The following is a 14,093-nucleotide window of genomic DNA, read 5'->3' as shown; positions in this document are numbered from 1 at the left end:
ACTTAACATCTGTGGTCATCAGTCCCCTAGAACGTAGAACTACTTACACCTAACTAACCTAAGGACATCACATACATCTATGCCCCAGACAGGATGCGAACCTGTGACCGTAGCGGTCGTGCGGTTTCAGACTGAAGCGCCTAGAACCGCTGGGCCACAACGGCCGGCGATTAATTACCCTCAAGAATTCTGATGAACATCTACGGACCGCCTTTATAACATTGTCGAGAAGCACAAAGATTGAAAATAAGTGACAGATATTCCTTCACGTTGGTGCCTGTGTTTATCTTAATCACATACTCCCTTAATATGCTGAAATAAATGTGGAGCAGCGCAGGGTATAAGATATTTCCTACGATTCAAGCTTATCTTGGCTAACTGCCCGTCTGGTTCGTCTGTACGATCTTGTTTCTATAAATTCGGCATACAGTGTACGCGATGTAGTGTCAGTAGGTGGGTTCACAGGTTGCCATTTGTCTGTGTCTTATGGATTCGTAGTGGTATTTATTTGTCGGGTTGTCATATGTAGTACGCAGAGCAGAAGGCTATGTTTAGGCATTCATTGTTAGCCACGGGGGCACTCTGTTTGTTGACCGAGGTGTACCTTCCATGAAAGTCTATTAGGTACTGGGCGTATCCTACAAAAGAAATGCACCATGGCTGGACGGCGGCGTGCATGGTGAATTCTCAGCTCTACTCGGATGTTGTGGAAAAAAGAGTAAAATCTAGAGCCGTTAACACTGGTTATCCACTCCGCCGCTACGCATTCACTTGTCACTGCTCCAGCTGCTCCTTGTCCCTTAAATCATGATCCGTAACTTCCATCATTTTGTCTACTTTTCCTCTGTGCAGGCAGTGTATCTAAGCTCGCTGACAGATTGTTAGGTCACTCGGGTAAGTTCCGAGCACCACGCATAGTGCTTCCACTGACGTTGTGCTTAAATCCCCTGTCAGTCTCAGCACAACAGTTCTTTGACGTCACGTAACAAGGTTGTGTTAGTTATGAGAGAGAGAGACAGTGACCATGTGCACGCCGCGAAATATTCTGCAGATCCACAAAACAAGCACTACGTGATCAAAAGTATCCTGACATCCTGAAAAACATACTTTTTCGTATTAGGTGCATTGTGCTGCCACCTACTCCCAGGTACTCCACATCAGCGACCTCAGTAATCATTAGACATCGTGAGTGAGCAGAATGGGGCGCTTTACGGACTTCGAACGTGGTTAGGTTATTGGGTGTCACTTGAGTCATACGTCTGAACGTGTGATTTCCACACTCCTAAACGTCCCTAGGTCCACTGTTTCCGATGTGATAGTGAAGTGGAAACGTGAAGGGACACTTACAGCACAAAAGTGTACAGGCCGCCAACAGTTGAAGAGGGGCGTAATGTGTAATAGTCAGACATATATCCAGGCCATCAGACACGAATTCCTAACTTAATCAGGATTCACTGCAAATACTATGGCAGGTTGGCGGAAGGTGAGAAATCTTGGATTTCATGGTCGAGCGGCTGCTCTTAAGCCACACATCAGTTCGGTAAATGCCAAACGATGCCTCGCTTGGTGAAAGGAGCGTAAACAATGGATAACTAAAAATTGGAAAAACGTTATTTGCAGTGAAGAATCACGGTACACAGTGTGGCGATCCTATGGCAGGGTGTGGGTACGGCGAATGTCGGGTGCACGTCATCTGCAAGCATGTGTAGTGCAACAGTAACATTCGGAGGCGGTGGTGTTATGGTGTGGTCGTGTTTTTATGGAGGGGGCTTTCACCCCTTGTTGTTTTGAGTGGTACTATCACAACACAGGGCTACACTAATGTTTTAAGCACCTTCTTGCGTCCCACTGTTAAAGAATCTTCGGGGATGGTGATTGCATCTTTCAACACGACCAAGCACCTGCTCATAATTCACGGCCTGTGGCGGAGTGGTTACATGGCACTAACATCCCTATAATGGACTTGAATGCACAGAGTCCTGACCTCAATACTAGAGAACACCTTTGGGATGTTTTGGAACGCCGACTTCGTGCGAGGCCTCACCGTCCGACATCGATACCTCTCCTCAATGCAGCACTCCGTGCAGAATGGGCTGTCATTCCTCAAGAAACCTTCCAACACGTGTTTGAACGTATGCTTGCGAGAGTGGAAGCTGTCATCAAGGCTAAGGCTGGGCCAACACTGCACTGAATTCCAGTATTACCGATGGAGTGCGAAACGAACTTGTAAGTCATTTTCTGCCAGGTGTCCGGATACTTTTGATCACATAGTGAAGGTTGTAGTGGAACTGTGTAAACGGCTGTGTTGATCGAAGAGACTGGAAAAGTTACCGTGTTTTATCAACCCCCTGTTTTATGTGTTGATTGAGTGGTAGTCGATCGTCAATTTATACCAGTAGGTGTCTAGTTACGTGTTTTCTGCTGTTTTATAACCTGGTCATTCTGTAATTTTACTTCCGATAACATACGGACTGTCATGTCGGTAACCTCGGTGACCTTCTTTTCCAGACCTCGCCCGCCCAGACTGTGTAGAATGCCTCTAGCTTAGGTTTCCAGAAGTCTTCATGAGTTGGATAACACCACAGACAACATGTCATCAGCGTATGCGACATTATCGCAAATATGTACGTGTATACCCCCATCCTTTTCTGTTAGGAGAAGCTCAACGGAAAACTTGCGGTTGAATTTGTCCTGTAACTCGTATGCCCGGTTAAATGTATCATCAATCGACTTTTTTCCGCGGAACCCGTATTTTGCTCTAATGGACATTCTAAGTTAACACATCCGTGGTTACAGGTATTCCAGAGTAAATAATTAACTAATTCGTAAATGAAACATCATCCGCTTACACTTCAGGAGTAAAGTTCATTTTTAGCAACGTCCTGTATGAAAATTGTTGCAACTAACCAACGTTTTCAGTAGGAAAAAAACCTGCAGAATAAGTGTTGGAATATCTTGCTGTTCTAACAGAACTGAATGAAATCCATGTGTATGGAGAAGCATGACTTGCTTATCATATCGCTAATTACTAATGATCGCATGAACTGTATGCTGAGTCTGAGGCCCTTACACACACACACACACACACACACACACACACACACACAGAGTGAATAAATGAAGCAACTGACCTCATCCGCAGTGGCTAGTCTACATGTACTTTATACATGTAGATTAGTGGTTAATATCTGTGATACAGTGAAGCGACAAAGAAACTTGTATAGACTTGCGTATTCAAACAAAAACTAAAAACCCAGATTTTGCTCTAACAAGCCACGAAGGTTCAACAATACCGACAGGTCGCCGTGTCATCCTAAGCCCATATGCGTCACTGGATGCTGGTATAGAGTGGCATGTGGACAACATACGCTCTCCCAGCCTTATGTCAGTTTACTGCGTACTCAAATACAGACATATGTATACAGACAGAATACAGCGCTGCGGCCGGCTACGCCTATATAATACAACAATTATCTGACGCAGTTGTTAGGTCGGTTACTGAGACGCAGATTTACCGGAGGGTGACGCTAAGAAATTGTTACCCCAAGGTCCGGTACCGCCTAGACTATATGGACTCCCGAAGGTTCACAAAGAGGGGATACCATTACGCCCCATTGTCAGCAACATCAGGGCACCTACATATTTGTTGGCCAAATACCTGACGGGAATATTAAGTCCTTATGTGGGTAAATGCCCTCATCACATCCGTAATTCCGTGGATTTTGTTAAACGCCTTGACGGCTTGAGGTTGGATGAGTCAGATATCATGGTGAGTTTTGACGTCGTTTCCTTGTTTACGAGGGTACCCCTGCGAGAGTCACTAGAATTGATTAGTCAGAAGTTTGACGAGAAGACCACTGAACTTTTTAGGCATGTCTTGACTTCCACGTATTTTCTTTTTAATGGAGAATACTACGAACAAACGGAGGGAGTCGCCATGGGTAGCCCACTCTCACCGGTGGTAGCGAATTTGTACATGGAGAACTTCGAGGAGGAAGCCTTGTCGTCATCCGTATGGAAACCTACTTGCTTTTTCCGTTACGTGGACGACACGTTCGTCATCTGGCCACATGGTATGGATAAACTCCTTGACTTCCTTACACATCTAAACTCCATACACCCCAACATCAAATTCACTATGGAGACTGAAACGGAGGGTAAATTACCTTTCCTTGACGTCTTGGTCAAGAGAAGGGCTGACGGCACCCTAGGTCATGGGGTGTATCGGAAGACTACGCACACTGATCTGTATTTGCACGCAGACAGCTGCCACCACCCTTCACAGAGGAATGGGGTACTTAAAACTCTAGTACATAGGGCGCGCACTATCTCTGACGCAGAGAGTCTACCCCAGGAATTGGAACATCTGAGAACTGTATTTCGAAAAAATGGGTACTCAGAGTGGCAGATTCAACGTGCTCTCCGCCCAACCACTGCAGCACAACCTTTTGAGATGGATGAAGTCACGAGGGAGGAGGTAGGCACTGCATTTATTCCATACACAGGCGCACTCTCGGGGAAAATCGCTCGCATTCTGAAGAAACACCGGGTCGGAACTGTGTTTTGTCCTCCAAATAAAACTCGTGCACTGGTGGGGAGCGCCAAAGATGACCTCGGTTTGAGGAAGGCCGGCGTGTACCAGATTCCGTGTCAATGTGGCAAGTCGTATATTGGTCAGACGATGCGTACCGTCGAGGATCGATGCCGTGAACACCAGAGGCACACTCGCCTGATGTATCCGAGCAAGTCGGCGGTCGCTGAACATTGTTTGTCGGAAAATCACGCCATGGAATATGACCGCACGAGGATTCTGGTACAGACGTCGAGATACTGGGACAGCGTTGTTAGAGAGGCCATCGAAATTCGCACCAATGACGACCTCATAAACCGTGACTGTGGCTATAATCTTAGCAAGGCTTGGGAACCAGCGATCGGGTTAATCAAGAGTAAATCGAGCAAACGTATAGTTGTGACGACCACGGCGGACAGAGCCATCACTCCGACGTCATCTCAGACGCCGTCGCAATCTGTTCCACCGCGCGACCGTGGCGCGGGGCGCGGACGGCGGAGGGAGCGCGCCGCGGGCGGAGGGTATTTAAATCGGCCGCCGCCGCGACCGAACCCAGTTCCCTCCGAGCAGCCATAGCGTACGGATCTCCGTACCGGCACGTTCACAGGAGCGCAGTCCGTCAGTTCACCTGATGATGGCGACATGTATGATCGCCGAAATATTGTGCCCGTTGGACACTATAGACCGGCAGCACACCCGTGGATATTTTGACTGGATATATGAATAATTTATATGCCAAATCAGGAGCGCAAGAGTTAAAAGATATACTGGTAAGCATTTTATTATTTTTCTTAAGGTTCCTGGGACTTCAGTTGGAGCTGTGGGAGATTTGTATGGAGATAAATTATTAATTCCTATCTTAAATTTAAGATTACACAGGGGCTATTTGGAAAGTAAGTTCGGTCGGTCGTGAAATAGAAACTACAGTGAAGATCAAAAACACTTTAAGTGCAACTGCTCTACATAGTGGCAGCTACGACTGACACATTTGTCATAGAATTGTAGCTGTTTTCCACAATACTGTCGTCTTAGAATTTCGCTGAATGTGTTTCCTGTCAATTCTCTACGCTGATCTGCGGCTTGTTGTCAACGACAAAATTTTGTCTTTATAGCAACGGCTCATGTGAGCAGTATAAAACTCAGAGGTAGCCAAGTTCCCGCTGTATGATGGGTGATCAAACACTTCCCATCAAATTTGCTGCAGGAACGTCCTCATTGCCCCTGCAGGCACAAAGGCCTAATCCGCGACATCCAGAACCTCTTGTGTATTGTATTCTTGAGGCGGCCCAACACCATATTAAATATTCCGTCATATTATTTTGGATCGTCAGTATAAGTTTGTAGGACACAGACCGCCATGAAACCCTCCGAGGTGAATATGCACATCCTCGCGTCTCTTCTCGTAAATGCAGAAGTGCTCTTACAGGCATGGTCCACATCGAGCGATTGGGAGACATCACAACATCATGTTGTGAATGAGACTGTATTATTGTGTGGAACGTTGAGCAGTGATAGTCTTTTGCTAATGTATAGATTACTATTCAGAATAACAAGCTCTTAAAGATCCAACCCGGACAAAGAAAATGCATGAGAATAATTTATACGCCACTATAATCTCACAGTATTTGTAATGTCACTCTATTGACAGATAAATAATTCGTACTTTCATTCGATTTCTGTATGTACTGAATAGATGTACCAAAGAACTGGCAATATATAATGTTACTTTAACGATCGAAATTATTGTGAATAGATCTTCTCTCAATTTGCATCACATGGAACACATTTATCAACATCTTAACATCATCCATTATATCTTTTTCTCACAGGAGCCAGCATTAGCTACAACAGCTGCGTCACCAGCCACGTTGCCCACTGCAACACTGCAGGTATCGCCAGCCACGTTGCCGGACACAGGAGGAGAGCCAGCAGAAGCCACAAGAGAAGAGGCGTCTCCACCCGCGTCACCATCCACAGTACCACTTGAACGACCAGCTGCTCCACAAGTGGTTGCACCAGCCGCATCACCAGCCACAACAGGAGTGGCCAAGGAGGCCACAACACAACTGGAGTCTCCAGCCGTATTGCCATCCACAACACAACTTGAACCAGCAGCTGCAACACACGTGGCATCTCCCGCCACGTGCCCATCTACAACACATGTCTCATCAGGCATGACACAAGTGACGTCGGCACCTACAATTGAAGTGGCGTTGCCACCCACAACAAGAGCAATTCTTCGAGCCTCATCGCCAGGCACAACAGAAGTTACTTCATCAGCAGCCTATCTAACCACAAAACGTGTAGCCTCGTTACCTTTAGAGCAGTTGGTGTCGAAAGCATCGCCGTCAGCCTCCACACAAATAGCATCCGCCATCCCCGTTGCCTGCTACAGCATGCATCCTGTCACCAGCCCTGTTGCCTGATACAACACCCATCAAGGCACCAATCCTGTTGCCAGATACAGCACACGCAGTATCACCAGTCCCGCTGCCGGATTCAGCACACGCTGTGTCACCAGTCCTGCTGCCCGATTCAGCACACACTGTGCCACCAGTCCCGCTGCCGGATTCAGCACACGCTGTGTCACCAGTCCTGCTGCCAGATTCAGCACACGCTGTGTCACCAGTCCTGCTGCCGGATTCAGCACACGCTGTGTCACCAGTCCTGCTGCCCGATTCAGCACACACTGTGCCACCAGTCCTGCTGCCCGATTCAGCACACGCTGTGCCACCAGTCCTGCTGCCAGACACAACACGCGTTCTGTCACCAGTCCTGCTGCCAGCTACAATATGATTCGCGTCTCAAGATTCTGAATTTCATTGAAATATATCATTTGTTCTTATTACACTTTGGATTAAATAAAAACGAAATTTTATGTGTTATAAAATGTGTCTATTTCTAACTATGCTGATGTATGCATGTAGAGACCCGACACTTACATGTGTGTGGATACATTTTAATGTAATTTGTAATACATAAGCTTATAGAACCCTAGTACTTCAAAATTCATCCCAAGTAGTTTTCCATTTCCCAATTCTACTGCAGTGTTAGTTGACAAGAAAAGAAAACGTTGTTGTTTAGAAGGGAAAAGAACGAATGGAATATTACGACTAATGTACAAACAGATTGTGCTGAGATGTTGGAAAGTGGAGCACAGGATTACAGTTTCACAGATCGATCACGTTTTGAATGAAATTTAAACTGAAACAATGTTGCTGTGTGCCTAGATTAGATACTTGGTAGCAGCTAGTTTTGTTTTGGACTTATTCGTAAGTATATCAACAGACTCATTCCTCCCACGCACAGTTTTGTTGAGCAACATTCTGTGGGTGTCACCTGCAGAATTTGACGAGTGCTGCATACTTGCGTCAAAACAACCAAAAATTCCATAGTTGGACAGGAACTTTATTCTGTGGACCCCCACCACACTTAATAGAATACACTAGGAAGAACTGATATGAGAAAGTTCGATTAATGCTGTTCAGAACGGGTGGCATCAGACAGAGTTTAAAGATCTGATAATACATTTTCTGTGCTCATATGGTCTTGCTGATATCGCAGTTAGATATAAACATTTGTACATGTGAATTCACAAATTCTTCTTCCTGCACGTTAAAATTCTAAATAATACATATCGTAAAAAATATCAGACACTGAAAGTACACATTACTGGGTGTACGCGCTACAATTTCGTATATACTCCAGACAGTAAATGCTGTACCTACCTACAAACTTCCAGTGGCCGGTCCCTCGTTGCCTGTTGCTGAGATGCTGCGCATACTGCTTGATGAAAAATAAAGGGGGCTGTAACTCTTACGTTACCACCAGTTTGTCGTACTCCAACAGTATATGGATAACATTTTTTTACTCCTTTACTGGTACATGTAATGTTGTCAGTCACGCTATTGCTTTCGTGTACAAAGCTACTACCCCATTATATCGAACAAGGTTTCCACTTGACGCCTTCCCGATTCCCAAATTTAATGTTTAAAGAGCTATTTAAGATATATACTTGCGAATTTAAGTATCGAGTAAGGCAAGTCGAGCATATTGCACAAAAAATAGAAACTCCTCTACAGTGGCTCCTTTCGTAGTGGTACACAGTGGAGTTTCTGCACGTCGGAAGTGCAATGTACGCCCCATCCCCGAAAATCATGTTAGTTAAAAACTGAAGAGAGTAAGTCAAGCTGTGAGTTAAAACTCAGGCATGCGCTTAAATTAACCGTTAACAGAAGTGATCAGCTGTCATATGAAAGAACCGCCGTGGCCTTGGTGTAGGCAAAATGAATGCTGAACTGATTCCATTGCTCCAGCCCCCGTACTGAACCGGTACTTCACATTACGTACAACCACAACTGAACCACAAACGAAACCGACACTCATTGACTACTTCTTACGAGTAAACGACTGACGCCACTGGCAAATTCTATCTGAAGTACCGTCAATAAAGGCATCAGATCAGCAGAGTTTACTGAAGCACGGGATACAAGACGTCAGCTTTGACCAATGACGTCCTAGGTAAATCATTGCTATTAATGTCTTTACTTCCCAACCATAGATAATAAATCGGTTGTCTGCTGCAGATAAGCGCCATCATTGTACATTTAAAAAATTGAAAGTTTGTTTTAAAAGAGCTAGATATTCGCAAAATTTCTATCGTTTGCATTCATTTCAGTAATTGGTATTTTGCAATTCATTCGGTACTTAATTTCATTCTTAGTGTGTATGAGATAAATTGGACGAATTGTTTTTTGTTTTATGATAATTTTTTCTTTTTCGTTTTAGTTTGTAGGTATGAATTTATCTATTCCAATGAACCTGAATGATTTAATGGAGGCTATGGTAGAAATGATGGCCATGACTCGATTTTTACAAATGTATGTTCCTGTTGCCGGTTAAGTTCGATGTCGTGAACGCGACGAACATATGCGCCTGACAAGTATGTCCGCGCGACGTACTCACGACTTATTCGTATGGCGCTGCAGCAAAGATCGGTTGTGGCTGTCCGATAGACGAGGAACATGGATCGAGAAAACTAAGCTCGCGTTGAGCGATATTGTTGGTGTATGAGGTATTCAGTGTGGCTGTGCGTGCATTAATGTCGTGTGAGTGAGCGTACAGTTGTAGACTGGTACTCTTTTTGTAGGTAAGTTTGTAGGGAATATTTAAAGTACAGGGGGCCGTTGGGTCACCGGGTGTAATAGTCTAAATCGACGTGTCGCATTTTGGCAAAAGGAAGTATAACAGGGGGAACTTCCTGTAGGATTATGGATTTGGGGGGCTGTAGTTTGAAGTCAAGATGTGACGAAGTAGTTATTAAAGTAATTCCCAATCGAACAAAGGAAGTTTTGGTTACATTAATTGAAATTCGTGTTGTAGAGGGTTCCGTAGTGATTTCAGACGGTTTTTCTTCATTTAGGGATTTGGGGATTTGTGGATTAGGGGTTATCAGCATCGTGTTGTTAATCACAACACTGAATTTCGATCTTTATCCACCGGTCAACTGAAGAGCAGGATACAAATGTTACGTATGGCTCTATTTTTCGTCTTCCGTAGCACTAGTATAATATACTTCAATTGATATACGTAGGACAATTGAAGTACAGAATCCCCATGTTATAAATGTCGTTATCTCCTATTCGCTAGTACTAGTTTTCTGTTCTTCAAATGGTACAAATGGCTCTGAGCACTATGGGACTTATCATCTTAGGCCATCAGTGCTTAGACTTAGAACTACTTAAACCTAACCAAGTATCCCATACTTCAGTTTTTATATATATATATATATATATATATATATGTGTGTGTGTGTGTGTGTGTCAATGGGATACAAATATTATGCACATAGATCTTTCCGCCGTCGGTAGCACTACTAACTATATAAGAACAGACTATTTGTGGTAGCTGAGGCGAAAGAATGAAAGAATCAACACATGTACAATTTGTGTCCCGTACTTCAGGTGATCTATATAGTTCAACTTAACAACAGAACACTAATACTAACGAAAACGAGGAAACTGACGTACGTTACATTTGTATCCCGTTCTCCAGTTAACCTATACGGCACGACTGAAGTTCCAGATACAACTCTTATGTATGTGACGTGAGGTATTGTATGCTACCGCTACTTCTATCCCATTTTTTCCCTTTATTTTCCACAGAAGTACCAGGACACAAACAAGCGATATCCTTAACATCAAGGTAGAAGTATTACTCGCTTGATATATGTTTACCATATTTTTTCAATCCTGTATTCCCTTGTTTCTCAACACTCCTCTCAGCTGTTACATCTTTGTAAAAAATGATCTCTGGCAAATTCCTACGTCATTGGGCAAAGCCGATGGGCTGTATCTTGTTCTTCAGTAGATCCGATCAGCATCTGCTGGAAATTATCTCATCACAGTCCAAATGATGAAGCTTATTACTGACGCATTGCTGCCCGCTGTAACACATTATTTAAACCAAGTATTTCGCTGAGATTTGGATACAGGGACTACTTGAGGCATTACTAAAAAAGACATTTACACAGAAACCTCTGATTTCTGACCTATTTCCATTCTTCGTGTAATGTGTAAGCCGTTAGATCCTACAGTCTACGTCCAGGTAACAAACTACCCAACTACAAACAACCTACTAGACCAACACCAATCAGGTTTCCGCATACATCGCAGGTCAGCGTTTTCCTTCAAAGAGATGCACGAGAGACAGCTTTCATGTGATTCTTACTCTTTAGAAAAGCTTTGGCACTGCTATCTGTGATATTTTATCTTTCCAAAATTAGAAGCCTAAATTTCTTGACAAATGTAAGGCAATGGTTTCGCTCATACCTGACAACACGCCAGCAATGCTTCATATTCGTTATCATAAAATCACAATGGAGGAGGGTACTATCAGGCATTACCCAGTGTTCGGTGTTAGGTCCAATATTCTCATCAGCTTTGTGTTTAGTTTTATGCTACTGCAAATACCGCATCTACGTTGATGGCCTCCAGTTGTACCTAAGTGCAAAAAGCAATAAAAAGCTTTCGAGAATCTCAACACCGACCAGCATCCGCACTCAAATTGGGAGCAGGATATAGGGTTAAAACTCAACCCTTCCAAAACTCAAGAGGTACTCGTTGCCTGTTCTGGGTTCGTTAGACCGAAATAGTAGTAGTCCCTGCCATCTTAAACACTAAATTGGAGAAATTCCAACTTGTCGCATTCAGCGAAGTGTCTAGGAGTAATAAGAGTTGAAAATCTAAATTAGACTGAGCACATAACTGCAATGTGCTCGAAGTTATTAGCATCTTTTTGTGCCCCACAAAAATATAAGGAGCTCTTCCTTTAGACCTCGAAATGATTACAGGGATGTTATCCTGCAAGGATTCCTCAGAAATGCTCACAGGCCTCGAACTGATTATTAATACCTGTGTTCGTTATATCTGTGATGTTCGACTCTTTGACCACATTTGACTGTCATATGCACAGCTGCATGCAGATGGGAGTAGGGGGACATAGGAAGAGAGGTCGATTGGGCTACCTCCACTTACCTAATGATACCCCCTCCCCCAGAAAATGGCGGGAAGTTCAAATTCCATCAGTACAATGCAACACACCACGCCTACCTCTACCAACCTAAGGAAATGGCGGGAAAATAGGTTACTTGCGGCACCTCCACTAACATAAGTCATCTGACCGCCACCTCATCCTAGGAATAAGATAGCCATAAGTCTTTATTTTGCATGCAGTCTTTATTTAAACAATTAGAGGCATTACCACAATGAAGAGTGTTCACCATGAGGCTTGGAGTCCAAATGACCTAGTACATAGTACTGCCCCCAGAGGGCACTGTCATCCCTGCTCTGATGAGCTTGGGTTCACAACACACAGTCTGCAGACCAGAAAATACTAGTAATTAAAAAAAGTATACTAATGTACAGACACACAAAACAACTCTTAAATTACGGAAATAATGCAGCACACAGTATACAGACCTGTAAAATGCACCTAAATCACCGAAATAATGCAGTTCACTGAAGAGCAGTCACGAAAACAACTCCCAAATTATCAAAATAACGCATGTAAAAAGCTCTGCAGTCATGCTCACTAATCGTAAACTGTCCAAATAAAGCATAGCACAGCATACAAATCTTCTGGCAAAATAAAGCAACAGGCACACAATCAACGCGAACACGGACCAGCCATTGCCCCCTGACCACTTGACTGCACAGGATGCTATCGCTCACACTCCCAGAAATCGGGATGCACCGGCAGCCCCCACGACGTGATGGTGCGACTGTCAGCTGCTGAGGCCATTTGGGTCGCACAAGCACAAGGCGGTACTATCCCTATCATATTTGACACCGTAGAAATTCTTCTCGAAATACGTGTTCACCTAGGCACCACTGATGGTACGACATGACGGGGGAGAAGACCTACTTGCAGAGCGACTCACCCTTGCAGACGCTGGAGAAATCTGTCCCATTGCTTCCCACAATAGCACAGGCTGCTTTCTCTTCCTTACGATTAAAATGGGACATCAAACTGCGTCTAACTGGGCACACGTGCCTACCTGTCCAGGGTGACTGACGCATCGCCATGAAATGCGCATGCATAGCTATCCATCCCAACAATATATCACCAACTACTGCTTCGATGTAGTAAACATACAATTTCTATTCTGCGACATACAAAATCGCCCCTTTTACATCACTCGTATAGCTATCGACTGCCAGAAACTCGTAGATATACCGCAAAGATGGACAGCACCATATATACTCCTCACTGCACTAGATATTTCTCATGAGGTCAGGCGTTTATCCACTCCCAATGGGTGACCAGAGCACCCTCAGTGGACCGAAGTCACTCTCAGAAGTGTTCTACAAAGACTGGATCGGTTCTCCTCGACACAAAGACGTTACTTTTACTGGTCCCGACTTGCTTGCTTTTCTACACCCATCTCCAGACTCTGGGGCTTACAAGAACACATGTATTTTTACATGGTTTGCCAGAACATTATACCATTTACGCGAAACTTCTCGATATCACGCACATAGCAGTATCCTAAGTGAGCCTTTATGTGAACAACCTTGAAAAAAGAAAAAAATAGAGCAATCTGATATTTTCGCTCACGAATACTGATGTCGGTGATTTAGCAGATTCCAAATAATCCATATAATTTACAAAGTCAACTGAGGTGTTTCTCATTTCTAGACAAGCAGCAAATGTGTCTTCCACCTGCTAGCTGCATACACCACAATCGAACTTACCTCAACTAAGTAAAGAAATCAAATGCGTAGACTCAGTCAACAGAACAATTTACATGCGATGGAATAATGGCCCAGTGCAAACGAATGTCCATGTTGAATCTCGTCAGATTTGCACTTGGTCACGAAAGCTGTCCAGCACATACTAAGTATTAGTTCACTATTCGGGCGTCTAGAGGACTACACAGTTAAGTGAACTTCATTCCTGCACTGCAACAGCGCTCTCCGTTTGGACGGTCCCTCCCGTTAACGGGAAACGTGAATCATTCCCG

This window comes from Schistocerca piceifrons, chromosome 8 (assembly GCF_021461385.2).
Source record: "Schistocerca piceifrons isolate TAMUIC-IGC-003096 chromosome 8, iqSchPice1.1, whole genome shotgun sequence".
Lineage (NCBI taxonomy): Eukaryota > Metazoa > Arthropoda > Insecta > Orthoptera > Acrididae > Schistocerca > Schistocerca piceifrons.
Note: the sequence above shows the minus strand (reverse complement) of the source record.